General features: G+C 41.2%; 1 protein-coding gene across 5 annotated transcripts in view; it reads right to left on the bottom strand.

Moving 5' to 3' along the window:
• Positions 1–19,879, bottom strand: part of PITPNM3 (PITPNM family member 3) — a 315,040-nt gene that overhangs the window by 135,743 nt on the left and 159,418 nt on the right. The gene's annotated exons all lie outside the window — the stretch shown is intronic.

The raw sequence follows: 19,879 nt of genomic DNA, 5'->3' as shown, positions 1-19,879 counted from the left end.
TTTAACCACAACCACAAATTCACACTCCCACGAAATTTAATCTTTCTTGCCAGAAATACACACATAAAAATCCAACCCCAAAAATGAATAAATTGTTTCCTTCAACCCTCACACATATGCACCCCACCACCACATAAGCACTGTATTCAGCCAAACACAGTTTGTTATAAAGGTATGTTATAATTGGTTAATCACTCATGTGGAAGAAAGGGAGAGCTGTGAAAATAGGACCTGAGCTGCAGTAGCCTTATGTGCTGTGACCAAGATTTTCCAAAAGTGACGAATGATTTTGCATCCTCAGAGGCCTGATTTTCACAGGGACAATGTTCAGCACCTTTTGAAAAATCAAGCTACTTTAAGATGTGTCGAAGCACCCAGGACCATTAGCTACTTTTGAAAATCTTGGCCTGTGAGAATATTAAGGATGAAAAGTTCTTTTCCTCCCACATACAGCCCAAGTGATCAAGATTTGCTTGGGGAACTAAGCAGAGGTTGGATGAGGAATTCACCCTTCAGCCCCCAGGTAGGCTTAAAATTTGAAAGCAGAGTCACAACTGAAAATTGTATGAAGTGACACAACAGGAGGCAGTGTGGTCTAGTAGACAAAGCAGTGGGCTGGGAGCCAGGAACCCTGTTAATTGCAAAATATATTTACTCTGAAATTTTTAATGGACTAAGGGAGTTAGGCACCCAACTCCCATTCAAGTGGAATTAGAACTGTTTTAAGTTTAAAGAGATTTTCATTATTAAAGCTGGGATTTTCAAGAAGTTATGTTCCTATCTCCCACTAGTCATGGAGTTGCATACCTACACCCTTGGGACTCTTTAAAAAGGCCAGTCTATACTTTAAAAATTCCTAAATGAACCTGATTTAGTTACATATCGAACCCTAACAAAAAAAATCCTCAAAATGCAGAGGTCAGGGCAAAGAAATAATGGTGAGTGATTAAACTGAGCACATGAAGAATCAAAACTTTAATTAGAGAGGACTGCAGATTCATTTTTATGAGCCAAAGGAGCCTGGAGAGAAAATATCATACTAAAAGGACTACAGTGATAGATAGACTAAATGGCAGTTTCCTGACCTAGCCCAGCAGAAATCCATCCAAACATGATGTGTGTCTAGACAGAGACCTAATCAGCCACTGATGAATTGCAGTGCCACTGTTTTCAAGGAATCAAACTTGGTTACATTTGATGTGATCTTGAAATATCAATTGATGATTACCATACACTTCAGATAACCCATTTTTATAGGCAAAGGATAATGACTAAGAAACTAGACTGGGCCAATATAACCCAGAGAAAACTTAATTCAGAAGAGATTATTTAAAAGCTGAGTTAATTATCACCCAATCTGGGAAACTATCTTCAAACAAGGATTGGATTTAAGACAAACTCATTATCTTTATTGGAGAGGATGCAAAGCTGAATGCAATTAAATGCCAGAGTAAAATGAAATTTACAAAAATGTGTTTGACATTTCAGAAAGCAAGATTTTGAAGTGTAAGTGAGAGAACACAAACCACACGTAATGAGTCAGAGGAGGGTAAGTTAATGGAGGCATTTAACTAACAGCAGCTAAGTCTATTATGCACTGAAAGATAAAAAGTTAGACATAAATGAATGTGTTACCTTCAATCTGGAACAGAGAGTTAAATCGAGACAAATCAATGGAATTTGTAAATATTCAGTAGAAATTATATTGTGTGTGAGGGGAAGGGGTTCACATGGGGCCCAAATACTGAAAGATCTCATGGCCCAGGTTTCTACACACAAAGCACTCTGCAGCTCTTATTGGGTACATCTATACTGCAACAAAAAGCCTGTGGCACCGAGTCTCAGAGCCCAGGTCAATTGACTCGGGTCTGCAGAGCTAAAGATGCAGTGCAGACATTCGGGCTGGGGCTGGAGGCGAGGTTCTGAGACCCTCCCACCCCACAGGGCTTCAGAATCCACATTCCAGCCTGAGCCTGAAATCTACACTGCATTTGTCAGCCCTGTAGCCCAAGTCAGTTGACCTGGGCCAGCTGCAGCTGTGCCACAGGTCTTTTATTGCAGTGTAGACTTACCCATTGTGCCCAGAGTTTCAAGAAGCTCAGCACCAAATATCCTACACTCTTCTGAGAATCTGACCCCAATTGTAAAGATCTTGCAGAGATCTCTTGAAAATTCTGGCCATAAGTATACATAGAAAACCTTTCATCAGCTCTAGGTAAAAAGTTATGAGGTTAAAAGGTACCAGGGTCATTCAAAACAGAAGAGTTGTCTTGAAAGAGCTGGTTGGAGGAAAGAGAAGAGGTTCACCATCCTGAATGTGTTGGGAGTCGGTCTCATTCCTAGTATGGTCTTGGGCTCCCCAGGACTGAATCTACAGACTACTGAGTATCTCCCACAAGAGATTCAACCAGCCTCAGCAGCATCCTATCAAAGTCATAGCTGAGGGCATTGCTCAATACCGTGCAAGATCATGCTACTTTACTGAACACTGGCACTGGGTTTTACTTCCAAACAGGTTTGTGCAACGCGATTCCTGCATCCACACACTAAATTTTACTAGCCTAGCTCTTGATGTTAGATCAAATCCAATGCAAATTTTGTTTGCTTTGGAAGTCACTAGTCTTATGGCCACTGTGTTTCCTAAAGAGTAATTCCCAGTGTTAAGTTGAATTGGAAACTGCCCCAGCTTGATTTCTTTGGATGGAAACCCTTCCAGCATGGTTGAATTCTGCCCAGTTCTGGTCTTGGGCTGATGTATTGAAGCCAACAGCCTAGAAAACAGATAGCATCAGTGCAATCTATATACACAGGTGCCACTGGAAGAACCGGGTTGCTATGGAAAAGGCATAAAAAAAAAAGACATAAAAAAAGAAGTGGGCCCATTCCTCTTCCCATTAAGTGTTTGAGCTTCTCTTCACTACAACTTGAAATTTATGGAGCAAATCTCTGCAGATTCTGACTGTACTTAAGAACTCTAATTGGTGGAACAGCACCATCTGTTCATGTATGTGGAGGCACATATTGGAAGGAAAGGAATGATTGTCTTGTGGTTATGACACAGCACTGCGAGTCAGAAGAAGTACTCCTTACCTTTCAGCATACTTTCCACATGCCCTTGAGTAAGTCAGTTATATTTTCCTGGCCTCTGTTTCCCTGTCTCTAAAATGGGGATACTAATATACACATACCTCTCAGGAGGGCTTTGATGCTTAATTCATTTGCATTTGTAAAGCACTCAAATAATTACACAGAAATTGCAAATTCAGGGATTCGTAGATTAGAAAGACAGAAAGGATCACTGTGATCATCTAGTCTGACCTCCCACATAATTCAGGCCATAAAACTTCATATAATTAATTCCTGTTAGAACTAGAGAATATTTTTCAGAAAAAAATTCAATATTGATTTTTTAAATTGTCAGTGATGGAGAATCCACACCACAACCCTTGGAAAATTATTCCAGTGCTCACTATTAGAAAAGTTGAATCATATTTCAATTCTGAATTTGTCTAGCTTCACCTTCCAGCCATTGGATCTAGGTAGACCTTTGTCTACTAGACTGAAGAGCCCAAATTCCTGTTCTGTTTTTTTCTATTTCCATGTTTGTGTGTGTTTTACCTCAACACAATGAATTCAAAAGCCAAGGAAGGATATTCTGCCCTTATCACTATTCCTATGCCCCAGTGACTTCATTTGGGCTCCTTATGGTAACCAAGAGCTGGACTTGGCCCATTGTTAATCCAGCACCTGGGGATTGCCTTTGGAACAGAAAACTGATGGGCCATACTGCTCTACCCAAGCCCTTAAAACACACTCACAAACAAGAGTGGGCACAGGCAGCAGCCGTGCCAGCTTTCCTGTTAGCCCCAGCAACATCCACTCGGGCCTACAGAGACTGCCTCTAAAGGTGAAAGGGCTTCTTAGACTCCACGGCTCCTTGAGTCTTTGGTCTTTTTGCTGAGACACCCAAAAAGGAGCCAATTAGTGCCAAATGAGGTGAGTGGTTTAGGAGTTGGTTTATTTTTGGTAACGTGAACACTTCTCCAGTAGCAATTCCACCAGACAGACCACTGGTTGGTTTCTCACAGATCTCTGAACAGCCTGAGACAGCAATAGCTGTCAGAACTCACGTGGCCCAGTTTGAATTGGCAATCTAGAGATTAAATCCTCCACACCTCACTACCAATCATCTGAACTATCCAAGCACCTTGGCTAATAATTAAATAAAAGACCTTTTCGTCTTAAGCTGCAATGAAGACCCACTAGTGAACAGATTCTTCCATATATTCCAGTAAATTCTTTGCAAGGCATTAACTTAAACACTTTCCATATGAGCTATTAATTATCGTCTGCTATTTAAAACAGGCAGAGGTCATTGCACCTTCTGTCACAGAACATGGCTCTTTGAGACAATGGCACAAAAACAGACTGCTTTTCTTTTGTGTGTCACACGAAGGTGAAATTTCATTTTTTTTGCTCCCAAGTAATTTGGGTAAACCTTTGGGAAGGTTCAGAATGAGAAAAGTCACCTACCGCCACTTCAATCCACATTAAAATCATATCTCAGAGCACCTCCTCCTCTTCAAATGTAGTGCATCTTCAGCTAAAACATACCAGAAAAAAAATGTACTTGTGTTCACAAGCAGCAGGAGAAATGGTAAGAGGGGATAGCTGTCCCAAATAAACAAATTACACCTGCAGAAATGGTTCATAGCCATTTCTTTGTACATCTTACAAGGGTCCACATGAAAGGGAAACTGTTTCCATAGAAAACAGTGTCAAGGCATGAACATCACAGCTACTTATTGCCCAGTAACTATTCCAGGAATTCATGTCACCACTGTATTCTGTTCAGCAAGGCTATTCTATAACCTAAAACAGAGCTGCCCTAAACCACTTCTCAGTCTCTCCCTCTCTCTCTCTCAGATGGTTACCTCAAGGTGTCTCTAATTTTCACAGCATTACAAAGGCCACGTTTATATTTTCACAGGGAAAAACTGTCTGAGTATGTGGCAAACAGTACCAGGCACAATCATCCACCTTCAAATCCAATGCAAGTCTTCTCTAATGAAGCCCATGGAAGTCCAAGGCTGTCTCTCCACTGACTTCAGTGCTCACATGTCTGAATTTGTTTCCTGGAACACTGAATGATACTGGATTAATATCAGTTGGCAATTTTCTATTTGGATCTTGCATGTATATAAAGATACTTAGAAAGTTAAATGATCCTTTATATAGGACTACTACAAAGCTTGCCATTTTTGGCCTATTCTGGTCCTGATTCAGCAAAATGCTTGAGTATTTGCTTAAATTTAAGCATGTGAGAAGGTTCCATGACTTCAATGAGACTGCCCACATGCCTAAAGTTAAGCATGTGCTTAAGTGCTTTGCTGACTCAGGGTCTCTATGTCCAATATTCGAGGCAGTGGAAGTAGCTGTGCACTGAATGAGGCTCTGTGGGAAAAAATACTAGGTGATTGTGTAATTAAAGAGGGTATCATATCATAATGCATACACACAAGGGGCCTGCCTTTCAAGAATGCAGAAAAATGCATGACTCCAGCTGAGGTCCATGAGACCTGCCCCTCTGAAAAAAAAAAAAATCAGATCCGTTATGTTAGCTGAACCATTGAATCGGCCTAATTTCTGGTTTTATGCTGAGACTCAAAAGCTGCTGCCAGCCAAAGGACAAAATAGTGGCCAAGGTTCACCCACACCAAGACAGCAAGAAAATACCTTCAACTTACTATATTTTAAAACTGCAGGGCAGGGACATTATTCTATGACAGACAAAGAGCAGACGAATAAAAATTAACCCCATTGGCCAAAGAATACATGCTTAGCAGCCATCTAAAAGCAAATCAGTAACCCCTCATTCCTGATGGAGTGCAAATAATTGTGAGAACAAGTAGCCAGAATAAGTCATTGGAAGGGACAACGAGGACAATGGTTTAAAAGATTATTTGTACCACCACGTCTGTAAGCAAGGATCAAAGCTGCAAAGTCCTTGAAGTCTTGTTTTTGACGACTTCAATTCCAATGACGGTAATTTCTTTCTTTAAAACCATCCTTTAATTTGGCTTTGGCACGTACACACACTTTTCTTGCCCAGTCGCAGAAGAGACACTATGAGTAAAGGGGTACTGTAGAGTTTTGTAAATAGAAAAACTCCACTAATTAACCGCAACATGTAGAGATAATGGACCCTAATCCATTCAGAGCCTGCAAGGGAATTCCTTTGAGGTTCAGAAGAGTTTTGTTTTGGTGAGAATACACAATAAACAGAGGCCATTCCACACAACAAAACACAGCTGCTTCTCTCTTGTCCCGGTGTCTTCTGGTCAGCCAACCCTGATTGTGTGTATTATCTAATGCAAAATATGTCACGTTAGATGTCTTTGGAAGGCTCAAGATGTACTGATCATTATTGCTGTAGCAGTATGTTGGTTGCAATTTCGTGTGTATAGTTAGGAGGCTGCACTATGTCATAGTCCAAAAGATGTGTCCTCATGGCTTAAAACAAGTCTAGGCAAAACTCTCCAGGAGCAAAGGGGCAGTTCACACCTCATCAAAGCGTGTATAGGACACACCTAGCTCAGCTTCCAGGAACAAAGGACTGGCCTGGGCACCAATGAAGGATCGCCTGGACTCTCCATTAAGTTACTTCCCTTCCCTCAGTCAGTTTGGAATCATGATGAAGTAATGCTCACGGACTCAGGACATGAATGAGTCCATGTAAGGGCACTGTTTGTCCTGATCTTGGAGCGGGGGGGGGCAAAGCCTCAGAGGGGAGAAGGAATATTATAAAAAGGAGAGCCATTTGCCATGCTGTGTCTCTCTTCCACCTCCATCCACAACCACCACCAAGTAACTGAAGTACTGACCAAAGGGGAAAGCCTGGCTGAAGGGAAACCAGCCAGCCTATGGTGAGAATCACCTAAGCTTGTACGGTTGCTGAAAGTGTTAAACTTAGTTTAGAATGCGTTTTGCTTTTATTTCTTTTGACCAAATCTGACTTGTTATGCTTTGACCTATAAACACTTAAAATCCTTCCATAGTTAACAAATTGGTTTGTTTGCTCTACCTAAACCAGTGTCTGGTTTGAAGTGTGTTGGGGACTCCACTTGGAATAACAAGGCTGGTGGATATCCATTTCTTTGTTGTTCAGTTGCAAGAACAGGAGGTATTGCCTAGTGTCATTGTGTTGTATGATCCAACGAATGGCTGGCTAGAAACACTCACTTACTTAGTTGGCCACAGCTTACATGCTGGAGGTTGTGTGTGAACAGCCCAGGAGTGGAGGTTCTCACAGCAAAACAGAGTGAGATGGGCTCCCGGAGTGGGGGATTAGGGTGACACAGCAATTCACCGATCCAGATTGCACCAGGAGAATGTCACAGAAGGTCTCAATAGGTCTCTGCGGCTGCTATAAACATTAACGCCTGAATTATTTTCAAAATATATAGGGAGGAGGAATAGGAAGGGGAAAAAAGAACAGCATTTTCAAGACTGTAGGGGGAAGGATTACTATGGGAAGAAGTTGGCTGGATTGTGGAGCATTTGTGAAGCATCTACAGGGGGACAAGAACAGTGGCATGGCAGAGACAATATAAGGAAACCAAGGCCTTGATCCAGCAAACATATATAACTTGAGTAAAAGAAAGATGTTTCCAAAAGCCAAAGGAAGGAGAGCCATCCCTTGTGGAGCCCTGCATCCTGACATGACTGCTAATCTCTAACAGCAATGGCAAGTACTTATTATCTCCCCATGGGGCTCTGTGCTTCTTTATGCAGCTCCAGATGTTTCTAGAGACCCTGCTACTTTAATTTGCACATGAGAGAGAGAGGGAAGTAATGCCATGTTAAGCTCTCCGGTTACACTTTCCAGCTTGCAAGTATGCATTTAATTTATAGTTGATCTCTAATGACTGCCTTATTTAAATAGCTGAACAAGAAAATGCTTGCTCTTTGGGAGAGCTTCCATAGAAGGAAATATTAAAAACAGAGCCAGATCTGCCGCTAGAATAAATCAGCATAGCTCTTTTGGAGACACGGAGATATACAAACCTATACATCCAGTGTATCTGGCCCACTATTTACAACAGTCTTGCCGTTATGCATTGATTATTGGGAGACCTGCTGTTAATTAGCAAGTAAGGACCCAGTATCCTGTTCCTATTGAAGCCATTGGGAGTTTAGTCATTTGATGCCACAGAAGCAGGTTGAACAAACCATTTTAAAAGCAAAGTAAAGTGTCCTCACATCATATTTCAATAATATAATAATTCACAATGTCCTGGGTGAAATGTTTGGGGAAAAAAACTAAGTCTGAGCAATAGGAGAGCAAGCCAGGTTTATGCCCGATCAACCATGGAACAGCTTTTTGCCATTAGACAAATTACTGAAAAAGCTCAAGAGTTTCCTCACAGGAAAGACGAGGCGTATAGAGCCTTTATTGATTTAAAAGCTGCCTTTGAGTCTGTGGATCATTGCTCCCTTTGGCTCAGCTTGCAAGCAGCCTGGCAAGCTCCTTTACCGTCTTACAGAAATGCTCCGCTAAAGTGAGAACTGTGTCCACTTAGGTACTAAGATGTCCAACCTGTCTGTGTACACCAATGGCATCCGTCAAGTGTGCGTGGCTGCCCCAATCTGTTCAGCTCCATTGACTAAATTATAGAAACCATCACTCGTCACAGACCCGAGGTGGTACTTCATAACTTCTGCATAGCTGACCTGCAATATGCAGATGACAAGACTGTATTCACACCCTCAAGAATAACCTCATCAATGCCCTGAATATATTTATGGAAAAAGCAAGTGAGCTTGCTCTTCAAGTCAGTTGGAAGAAGCCCAAACTGATGAAAGTGGGTTATGGACCACTACCCCTACCCATCGTGAACTCATTTCAGGATCTTCACTCTGTTGTCACCAAGGAGAACGGTTGTCTTGTGACATGAAACATCAGCAAGTCTACAGGTGTTACGTATGTTCTTTGCAAGCCTCTAGAGTATCAATGCCACTTATCAACCCGCACTAAGATGTGTGTCTATCAAGCAGCATTGATTTTTGTCCTTTTGTATGGCTATGAAACGTGAGCCACCCCCAGAGATGTAAATGTGACAGCTGGATGCTTTCAACATGAAATAGCAATGGCTTATTGAAGATACATGGTGGTTTCATCATGTTACGAATGAGGTGATCAGGCATCGGACCAACCAACTTTCAACGTCTTCCAAGGGATTCAATGCTACCTCAGGTGGCCATCTGCTCCATATGCCAGAGTCTATAGCAGCTCACCAGCTTTGATTGAACAAAAGCTGGTTAAAAAAGGCCTTGAGGACAGCCTCACACACACTAAAGGGATATTGTGGCATTTGACCTCAGCTGCCTCGGCCTCAATATAGAGCAGGACACAACATTGGCAGGAGATCGAGCTTTCTAGAAACGGGTGATCCAAAGTGCGCCCTCTACATTCCATGAGCAGGAGAATTCATGAATGAAGAGAATAGGAGAGCTCACAACAGAACTTTAATGATAATTTTTGCTAAGAAGAACATTAGCACCAAGAATGGAGGGATTATTTAGCATTATGCATAGAAGAATAACTAGGAAGAACAGGATGAACCTAAGAAGAGGAACGAATAGGCTCAATATCAAAGAAAATTTTTTGACAGTGAGACCTGACCATAAAGCTTTGAACTCTAAGCCCCAATATGTAGGACATTTTCTCCTGTCTAGTTTTAAAAGGCCAGCACATGTCTTGTAGGGCCATAATGCTGCATTGGTTGGGAGATAGATTGGGTGATCTAGAAGGTCTCCTTCAACTCTGGACTTTCGCAATTCTCCTATGAAGTGAGGAAACAGTCATTTCCCAATGCAAATAAAAAAGTGCAAATCAACAGAGAGCAGAAGGTAAATTTATACTGTACTAGAACTGAGATTCCACATGACTCCAACATTAGCTGATCCCATACTACAGCCAGGAAAATTTTCCAACCATGATAGAGCACTACAAAGGTAAGTGCATTAGGTGAGAAGGATTAAAAGGGTTATACTTTCTTCTGAAGTACTGTGTATTGGCTACAGAGGGATGGGAAAGAATTTAAATTTGACCCCTTTTGGAGGAGCATGTTCTGTGCCCCTTCCCTCCCCTCCCACCACGGGAAGAACTCACTCTTCACCCCCCCACCCCCCACTCCTGGAGGAGCTCGTTTTTCCGCTGCCACCACTGTGGCCCCAGGGCTGGAGGAGTTCTATGTCCCTATCTATTAGTGGGGAGGGTGCCCCTGCTTGCCCTCTCTTGTGCATGTCCCTGACTGGCTACCATCAGTGCAATGATAGTACTGGACTTGCTGTGCAGGACTTATAAATATTTAGGGTTGTAAGGCGATAAGCTTGTCAGTTTTCCTGGCACTAGTGTGGTCAAGCTGGTCACTGCAGAAATGTAGTTCAGGATTTATTTGCAACAATAAAGTTTGGCTTGTGCTTAATTCTTAAGTCTCTCTGCACCCGATATATTATATTAGACAGTCATGTTCACTTGACATCTAAAGGCAGAAGCTGAAAAGATGTACCATGCTCTGCAGACAGCTTAAACTAGCTCATCTTTGACTTCATGATAACTAAACTATTAAAAACAAGTTGAGAGTCACATGCAATATCTATCATCATTTGAGTCATTCCATGCCATTTTAGTTTATCTTCACCTTCTGATTGAACAACCCTGAAAAGAATCTGATAGACAAGCCTGACAGGAGTTAAGTTTCTTGTAAGGTTTGATAAAGAACCATTTTAATGGTGATGACATTGCGTAATTGTGTGATAATTCCATGGCCCAAAAATTGAGATAATAGGAGTGACATTACACTACATAAAATATTAAAAAAAGAAGAAAATAATAATCATTTGTGTTTCACTGCATCATCCATCTCTGTCGCTGGTGGGTGGAATGACAAGGTATCCACAACTCAAGCTGAGGCAGAACTATCAGAAGAGAGTCCATGCTGTTGTATACAGGGATGGAATGATGTGTGATCCTATAGACATCTTAATATAATATTAAGTTCATTTGCCCTTTCTGTGCCTCAGTTTTCCCACCTGCAAAATTGGGATAATGATTCTGACCTACTTTGTACAGCACACTGAGATAAGCGGATGAAAGTGCTAGATACAAGCTAGGTACCATTAATTATTATTATTATTAAACTAAGGCCCTAATCCTGAGGCCTTTAAAAATTATTCATCAGGCCTCCATTCTGCCCATTTACGCAGGCTGGGTACTAGCATGACAACCATCATTTTAGCCAACACACTGAGGACTTCATGCAGAACATCCAGAGCTAAAGATACAAGTCTCTGCAGCTTGCGACCAACTTGTGTATTTGGTGTTAGAGGTGCAGTTTTTGCAGTATACACAAATCTGAAGCTATTTTCACCAGGCCAAAACATAAGCAAGATGAACGAGTGACGAACGCAAGACAAATTTTGCTGAAGTTTTGGCACGGTTTTCATCAGTGGAAAAACACTTGTGTGCAGTTCCCACAACCCACCATTGAGTATGACTCATTGTTCTTACCCACATTCTTTAAATTGCTAGGTTTCAGGTCTTGCAAAGACCTAAGTCCAAAAGTATAGGCATTATTATAGAAAAACCCCAACAGTATGACAGCTCTCAGGAAGAGAAAAAAGGACTTAGAATGTAAATTCTTTGGGGCAGGGCCTGTCTTTCTGTTCTGTTTGTACAGCACCTAGCACAATGAGTTTCTGATCATGACTGTGGTTCCTACCTTAATTCAAAACAACATCTGAAACCTTCAGACAATATGGAGGTTCACAAAATCATATTTCACTTTCAGCACTGATTACAAACTTTGAGCTAGAAGTTCTGCTCACAAGAGATTCAGGGTTCCAAAAGATCATGGTTTACTTGTGCTGAATATTTTCCCTCCCCATTCAGCCAATTTTCTAGAAAAGCACATCTGGACCAGTGGCTGCCTATTGCACAAACCCCTATGTATTTGTTTTTCTGAAGTTAGTGTTGACACTTTCACCGGGCAAGTTAAACAATGACCTGCCCTGAGAGGCGACTGCTTATACACCATACCTGACATGTAAAGCACAAGAAAAATTAGGTTCTTTCCAGCTGGGAAGTCTAGGTTGGAGTCAACAGACAAATAAATACTTACCTTGGTGGCACAATTTATGAGGTTTCATATTCTGAACCTCCACACTCACTGCAGGAGATATATATTTACTGCTCTGTCTCTCCCCAAATAGATCACCAAGCCAAGCATAGTAGCTGCACTGTTGTCTAACTTAAGGAAATGTCTTTCTATAAAGCTTCTCACAAATCAGAGCTGCATTTACCTCTAGGTAGTAAGTGAACAGTAACGTCATAGGCACACGTATTTTGTGTGCAAAACCACCACAAAAATACCCCTGCAGTTTCTATCATCATACTTTCTAGCACTGGCATAGTGAACAGGCAGTGGTTGTAGGATCATATGTATGTCACTCTTTATAGTACAGGGACTATCCATATTTTCTAGTGACAAGACCTGTGCTAATTTTAATGGGAGCTGGGTATCCGAATTCCTTAGGCAGCTTTGAAAATCCCAACTTTAAAAAAAGGAAGGGAAATAATTTGATCCAAGTAAAAGTGTTGCATCTTGGCTCCAATGGCTTTTCAAAAATATTAATGACATCATTGTCATTATTTTTAAGCTGACAAGTGTGTGACAAAATGGGTGGTAGATGCTTTGACTTGTGCCTTTTTAAAGTTTCATTTTACTACAGTGTTTATAGAAAATTATGCACACAAACCCAAAAGTCATAGTTATAATAAATAAATAATAATACCTACCTCTCAGATATTACAAAGGAGATCAGTATCATTATACCCATTTTACAGATAGGGAAACTGATGCACAGAGAGGGGAAGTGACATACTCAAGGTCACCCAGCAAGCCAGCAGCAGAGCCAGGAATAGGACCCAGGTCTTCTGAGTCCCAGTCCAGTGCTCTACCTACTATGACACACGGCTTAAAATGCCACAAACACATTCTCATTCCACAGTGTTACATTCATGGTACTCTCACAGTGTTTACTATACATCAGGATAAGTACATTTTAAATATGGTCCTTTCAGGGGCAGATGGTTCCACATAAAGACAAGAGAAAGGACAGTTTTTCTATGGGAAAATAGTCTTATTTTCTTTAAACTTGGTAATTATTGGCCTAACTTAGTAAATGTTCTACATTTCAGAAGAAGGTGGGCGGGGGAGGAGGAATGGCAAGGTAGATAGCCAGTGAAAGAGTCTTTGCAGTTTGGCTTGAGATCATGAAGCTACCTATGAAATTCTTCTTGGTGAATATTATTTTGTTTTATCTGTATCATGGCAGGCTCCAACGGAGCAGGGCCCCATTGTGCTAGGCACGGTACAAACCTGTAGCAAGAGACAGTCTCTATTCTGAAAAGTTTACAGCCTAAATGGACAAGCCAGAGAAACGGTGGGAGGGGAAACAGAGAGTCTTGCTCAAGGTCACACAGCACAACCAGGAAAAGAAATACGTCACTGACTCATATGCCAGGACCTATCCACTAACTAGCACTGCTTTTCATCACACAGTATGTCCCAAGTAACTCCACAAAAGGTTTCTATGACAAGATATATACTTCGACGACTTGGATGACATCCATCCTATTCAACAGGATTTTAGTCAGGATTTCTCCCCTTGTGACTGAAATGTAGACACCTCCTTAAATCTATAACATCTGATGGGTAAATCTGGAGGAGAGCATATATTCTTTATAAAAATTACTTGTTCAGTTTGCTATAAAGTTAAAAATGAGAATTCTGTGCAAACAAATCATATTATAAATCAAGTATGTAGGTATGGACACTACAACTGCATTGGATATAAAAGTATCTGGACACGATATCTTTAGGGGTCAAAGATTTTATTTTATTAGATCTCATCAAGGGGTATGTCTACACTGAGCCACAGTGAAGGCTGAGTGTGTGTGTATTGCAGACTGCACCAAAGCGCTGAGTTCTCGCTGCCGCATGTGAATGCCGCAGGGATGAGCTAAAAGGTGCCTAGTTTGCATTCAGATAGTCCTCTTTCAAACCTCTTGATTCACGCCAGCAGTTCATACCCCTGTCATCTGCACTGCAGCACTATGTAGAAAAGTCCACAAACTAAAAAACAAACAAGAGCCCTGGTCCTACAAACACTCACACAGTGACTTAAGCATGTGCTTTATGTGCTTGCAGGATCAGTTGGGGTGGAGGGAACATAAAAAAACTAAAATCCAATCGGCCAAATTTATTCCTGGTGTCAAGCAGATGCAATTCCATTGATACCATGGGTATCTGCTTAGCACCAGTCATGAATTTGGCCCTGGAACTATATTTACTACAGTGCTTTGATTATGCCACTGGAAAAGCAGCTCCATCAAGATAATTGATGTAGCTCTACAGGTTTTTAATTCAGCTTGATTGCTGTTTGTGTTATTCTCTGTTTAAATGCATTAAGTCGGCATTACTGTATTCCAGATTTTCCCCTGAAGAAGTATTTCTAACATGGATGGGGAAGTTTGTATTGGCCAAGTGCTCTCAGGTGTACTTACTGAGAATCAGCAATTGAATTAATTTATATACTTGCCATTTATAAGGGTGCTAATAAGCTTGTATGTGTCTCAGTGGAATTGTGGCAACGCTGTTTCTTAACGTAGTGAGTGCCCAGTGTGCCTTCAATTCTGCCCAGAGCATACTGCAGCTTCCCATACATCTTCATTTGTTGAATGGCTCTTAATTGTGTGCTTTAGTAGTCAATCTACTCAAAATATTTTAAAAACCAATGCACACAGATTTCAAAATTGCTACAAAGGCAACGAGCAGAATCACTGGTCCTTGAAGCTGAGTTAACTACAACAAAGTGCATCATGACCACTTACTTCTCAGCTGCAATGAATATGACATTTGCAACCGAGGGTCAGATTCTGTGGTTTGGCCAGTGAACAGGCATTTTCTGCTCCATTAATGACTGTAGGATTAAGCCACAATACAACAGCACTGCAAGCACTGCAAGCTGTGCCCCAGCATCCCACTGTTTGATGTTCTCTGGCCCCACATTGAAGGGAACAACTATAAAGGCGATGAAATGACATCCTCACTACCAACAAGAGGAGTTGGATTGGACTGAATCAGAGACCTTCAGAACCAAACCACGGGCCTCTGTCACCTGAGCAAAAAAAGGACCTCCATGAATAATATACACTTGGTCCTCAGCTTTGATGGGAACAATCCATTACAGGGGGACATGGCATATTTGAGCTGGGATTCTCACAGGCACCTAGGGGACTTATGTACCCAAGTCCCAGTAAAAGTCACCTAGCTCCCTTGGGCTCCCTTGAAAATCCCAATTTAGGGAATAATCTAGCAGCCATTGATGTCAGCGGAAAGACAGCCATCATAAGAACGGCCATAATGGGTCAAACCAATGATCCATCTAGCCCATCTTCCAACAGTGGCCAATGCCAGACGCTTCAGAGAGAATTAACAGAACAGGCAAACAAGTGATCCATGATCAGTCCATTAGCCAGTGGGTTTCAACAATAAGGGTAGTGTGTATAATAGTAGCCTTTTGGCTGACAACGTGTATTAGGTGCCAATCACAGTCGTAGTTTGTGTCATACAATCATTGGACTGAGACCAGCTATTCATTTCTCAGAACCCACTGCACGGCTCTCAAATGGTAAAGGCATGTCTTTAATGAAGACACATGGGCTTTAAAAATGCAACCTTAATTTGGCAAACACTGATGAGTTCCCCAATTATTCTCTGAACAGGTAATAAATCAATGCAGCTTTTTAAAAGAGTTTAAGAAGTAACAATGGGCCTGGTTCCACGGTTCAGTAGCACCTTACTCCACCAGCAGTTCCACTGACTTCAGTGGGACTATTCATTCACTGTGAGTAAAGGTATCAGAATCCAGCCCTTTATTTTTAAAGCTGAAATGATTCAGTTTAAAAATTTTAACAGCATTTTTTTTTTTTTTTGGGGGGGGGGGGGAGGCGGAGGGAGAGAGGGAGGGATAGAAGGGGAGTAAAGCTTTGAATGTAAACAGTTGTATTAACATTTAAATGCTTTTTTACTGCAGCTAATTTAGAAAATGATATAGTCCCCCATCAAATATACCTTGCTTGCTCTTTTGCCTTCATTATTTGTGTTTTGCAGTTGCTAATCACAGAGTGGATTCTGAAATTCCCTAACACTATTCAGTCTCTAACAAAAGCACTGTGTAATTACCTGCAGTAAAAACATAATGATAAGATCTATAAGCATTTGGCAGGTAATTTCACAGCAGAAAAAAAAAATCAATAGGAGCTAATCAATAGAACTGAACCTTACAGTATAATGTGGTGGAGTTTAAGAGCAGAAGATGCATTGAGATGCATGACCTAATTTAATCAGATGAATTTAGCAGGAGGCCAATCAAGGAAAATTTCTAACTGGCAGCATAAATTACAGCTGTTGCTCCATTTTCTTTTGCACTATTGAGATAACAAAATGAGAACTCTCATCCTAGCATGACCTGCCTGGTGTGGATGTGACATAAGGTCTGATTTTCAGAGGTGCTTATTGCCCACAGCTCACAGCAGCTATTGATTTCAGCTGGTCTTACAGTTGTTCAGCGCCTCTGAAAATAGGCTCGTAGCGTGCAAATTCATATGCCCCAGCACAGTGAACATTGACTTGAAGCAGGCTACCATGTTGTGAAAGGTTAGTAAAATGTAAGCAGCTTGTTTAAATAGGCCCATTCTCAAACTATGGGCCAACTAACCAATAGGCCTCTGAGCCCCTCTTGGTGTTCTCCAGAAGCAAGCAAGGTGAGCGCTAAGCAATGTGTGAGAAGAGGGCAAGGAGGGGAGAGGAGTTCATGGCAGTTCTTTCTCTTACAAAGTAGTCCACAGAACAAAACAAAGCTTGAACAACATTGAACTAAGGAAGCGAAGGTCTTATGGTGACAACACTGGACAGGGATTCAATCAAGCAGGGTTCATCTCCTGGCTCTGTGCCACTTGGGTAAGACACTTGGACTTTCTGGGCCTCTGTTCCCTATCTGTAAGATGGAGATAATAATACTCCCTTTATCTGTCTTGTCTGCTTAGATTGGAAACTCTTAGGGGCAGGGACTGTCCCTTGCTGGGATTTTTTTTGTGTCTAAAACAATGATCTTGCCATGATCTTGGTGAGAACCTCTGGGTACTATCAAAATCATAAGAAGACACAAGATCTAACAATGTAATATTGAAGTAAATATATTAAAACTTTGCAGTCAGTGAAGAAAGTCCAGGAATATTGGCAAATAGTCCAGCGTGACCAGCCTTTATGTGATTAAAAAAAGTTATCTTGCTTGTGGTGCAACATTTGGATCAATTTCTCTCGATAGCCTACAGCAGAGGGAAGAGGCACATTTACAATTCAGTAAGTGTCTCTTTCGAATCCCCATTGAATCCCTGACTCCAACTGAAATAAATTACCAAGCAACATGACGGAGCACTTTATGCCATTGTCAAGGGCAGATATAAGACATAACTTTTTCCCTCTCTAATTATCCACTTAATAATCTTTAACAACACGCCATTTGGATTGGTGCTACTAAAGCACTAGCGAAGGAAACACCCAGAAGATAAATATTCAAAAGAGTCACTAAACATAGACCGTTAATAAATGAATTCCCTCCACAAGAGATGTGAAAATACGTACTGTTAGAAAAATATTCCTTCCTTTTCCTATAGTCTAACATGCTCCAGTCCATAATTATTAAGGATAAGATTATGTTATGAAGGTCATCATGGAAGTCACATATTCCGTGACTTTCAGAGACCTCCATGACATTTTCCACTTCAGTCCTGGAGTAGTGGGGCTGGAGCTGTCAGCCAGTGGGGGCCCCAGAGCTCTGGGTGGTGATGAGAGGGAGGACCCAAAGCTCTGAGCTGCCCCGGTTGTGGGTGCTGGACCCCACCACCAAAGCGAGGCTCAGGGTCTCATTCCCCCTCATCCTCCCAGACAACATCCCCGTTGGCCTCCCCCCACCCATTATATGTAGTAAAAGTCACAGAAGGTCACGGGCAATAAACAGAAATTCATGGAAGTCTGCGACCTGTCTGTGACTTTTACTAAAAATAACCATGACAAAATCTTAACCTTAATAATTATGTTTAAGGCCAATTTGTGGTATGAAATGGGGAAAGTTTTTTTTTAAAACAAACAGCCTAAAAACACAAACACTCATGACTCAGAATACATTAAATAAATTGTTTTTCTCTAGTTCCCCCCGACATAGACAAATAAATACCATTCAAGTAACAATAAAAATGCTTTAAACAATTTGATACTATTCAATATATCATTTAAAAACCCCATACTTCACTGGACGAATTTACCAACTTACTTAAAAGGCCAGATTCTCACACCATTACCTACACTGAATTGTATCTTATGGTGGGATTTTGCCTGAGGAAGTTACATGCACAATTCTTATTTAAAGTCAATGGGAGTTTGGAGATAACATTTTCAAAATCCTGTGTGATTTGGGAGCCTAAATCTCATTGAACTCAAGTTTAATTGAGGTTTCCTCGTTAACACTAAACTGGGTGACTGGGCAACAAACGGCAGATGAAATTCAATGCTGATAAATGCAAAGTAATGCACAATGGAAAACGTAATCCCAATTATACATATAAAATGATGGGTCTAAATTAGCTGTTGACACTCAAGAAAGAGATCTTGGAGTCATTGTGGATAGTTCTCTGAAAACATCCACTCAATGTGTAGCGGCAGTTTAAAAACTAACACCATGTTGGGAATCATTAGGAAAGGAATAGATAAGACAGAAAATATCATATTGCCTTGTTATAATCTATGGTACACCCACACCTTGAACACTGTGTGCAGATCTGGCCACACCATCTCAAAAAAGATATATTGGAACTGGAAAAAGTACAGAAAAGGGCAACTAAAATAATTAGGGGGTATGGCAAAGCTTTCATATGAAGAGAGATTAATAGGACTAGGACTGTTCAGCTTGGAAAAGAGATGACAGAGGAGGGATATGATAGAGGTCTATAAAATCATGACTGGTGTGTAGAAAATAAATAAGGAAGTGTTATTTACTCCCTCTCATAGCACAAAAACTAAGGGGTCCCCAAATTAAATTAATAGGCATGAGGTTCAAAACGAACAAAAGGAATTATTTCTTTATATGACGCACAGTCAATCTGTGGAACTCCTTGTCAGAGGATATTGTGAATGCCAAGAATATAATGGGGTTCAAAAACAAACTAAGTAAAGTTCATGGAGGATAAGTTCATCAGTCGCTATTATCCAGGATGGGCAAGGGTTGCTGTTTGTCAGAGGCTGGGAATGGCTGATGGGATAGATCACTTGATGACCTGTTCTATTCATTCCCTCTGAAGTACCTGGAATTGGCCACTGTCGGAAGACAGAATACTGGGCTAGATGGACAATTGGTCTAAGTCTGACCCAGTATGGCCATTCTTATTTCTAAAGGCAAGGCTCCTAAGTCACTTAGATGCTATTGAAAATGTTATTGTGAGGGCCTTCTGAGTTCCCTTATGTCCCTTTGAAATACCACACCCTTTTCTTCACAAGTGGCTCCACTGACTTCAGCAGAACTACATGTAGAGTATGATGCTACTTACCTGTAGCAAAGATATCAGAGTCTGGCCCTGAGTAGCAACCTAGCTTGGGGACAATGACACTGGAGCCCACAATGTATGTCAGGGCCTTGACAGATGTACAACCATAGGCCTTCGCCATGCAAGCTATTTTGTGTGGCTGGACCCTTG

This window comes from Emydura macquarii, unplaced genomic scaffold (assembly GCF_026122565.2).
Source record: "Emydura macquarii macquarii isolate MOO-44397 ecotype Brisbane River unplaced genomic scaffold, CSIRO-AGI_Emac_v2 contig_450, whole genome shotgun sequence".
Classification (NCBI taxonomy): Eukaryota; Metazoa; Chordata; order Testudines; family Chelidae; genus Emydura; species Emydura macquarii.
Note: the sequence above shows the minus strand (reverse complement) of the source record. Positions and strands in the feature narration are given on the sequence as shown.